At 42.4% G+C, this 1,243-nt stretch overlaps 1 pseudogene across 1 annotated transcript; it reads right to left on the reverse strand.

Moving 5' to 3' along the window:
- Nucleotides 1-379: 379 nt before the first annotated feature.
- On the reverse strand, nucleotides 380-922 carry LOC309810538 (chromobox protein homolog 3-like; annotated as a pseudogene). Its single transcript has one exon. The product of its transcript is annotated as a chromobox protein homolog 3-like (transcript).
- Between the last annotated feature and the right edge of the window lie 321 nt (nucleotides 923-1,243).

Consider the following 1,243-nt stretch of genomic DNA (forward strand, 5'->3'; position numbering starts at 1 on the left):
AAACCCAGAGTGGTCCTTAGGCATATATGAGTTAAACACAGTCTGATTGTGTAATGACTGTGGAGATTTCCTCCAACATTTAGAAAATCTGTTCCCTAATGCAGAGAAAATAATATATCATGGTATCAAATGTTCTTTAATGATAAAGGAAGCAACTAAGAAAGCTTTATTTATTTGTTCAATGTAACCAGTGCTATAGACTCAAAAAGAAAAAAAACAAAAAAACCCCTTAACACTCCTTCAAAATGAACATACAAAACTTTATTTTCATTAGAATCTAGTTATTTCTTCACACTAATAAACCAAAAAAACCAAGACCCAGAGCTTATATGCATCAACTTGTGTGTGTATGTAATTATATATATGGCAATGCAAACAATTATTGAGCTTCATTTTCTGGACAAGAGTGCCCAGTTAGTCTCTGAATAAAAAGCACTGCAATCTGAGGACACTTCATTTTTGCCTCTTTGGCCAGCACCAAGTCTGCCTCATCTGAATCTTCCCGTTTCATGAGAAACACCAATTCTCCACTGCTGTCTGTGGCACCAGTTATTCATTCAGGGTCAGACCTCCGACAAAGCCTCTTGCTTTGCCCGGCAGCATCTCTCTTCTTTGATTCACTATCATCAGATTCGCTGCCAGATAAAGATTTTCTTTTTGTACCACCTTTTTCTGAACCCGCTGTTGGAGAATTAACAAATGTTTCAATTACCGCTGGGCAGTATAAGTTTTCTTCAGGTTCCTAGTATTGTCAGCATCTGTATTCCCTTCCACTTGAGGAAATAACCATCCCCTCACTTTCACTACACGTCAGTTCTGTCTTTTTCCACCACCAATTCTTCAGGCTTTTCCTCTCTGACTTTTTACTCTTTGCATCCTGTTTCTTTCCCATGTTTTGCAGTGCAGTTTTATTGGAGGCCATTTTTATTGCATACTTAAAGAGGTATTATTCCTTGCCTTCGAGCTGCCCCGAGGTATGCTTCCTCTCCGGCCCTGCATGCCTCAAGCTCGAGTTCCCTTTAATCCTCATGTTTCAAGCTGCAGGTACAATCCCAACGTCCTGGCCGAGCCAGGCAGGAGGGCTCCCATGGGTCTCACCAACATCTCTGCCTCAGGCCCCAGCAACCCCCCTCCTGCCAAAGCATCCCCTTGGTTCAGACAACACCAGTCATTGCGTCTCTCCACAGGGGCAGAAGAGCAGAGTGGAAGTCTCACAGGACAGATATCCCTCATGTGTGGAGGA

This window comes from Mesoplodon mirus, assembly GCF_964341445.2.
Source record: "Mesoplodon mirus genome assembly, chromosome: 9".
Lineage (NCBI taxonomy): Eukaryota > Metazoa > Chordata > Mammalia > Artiodactyla > Ziphiidae > Mesoplodon > Mesoplodon mirus.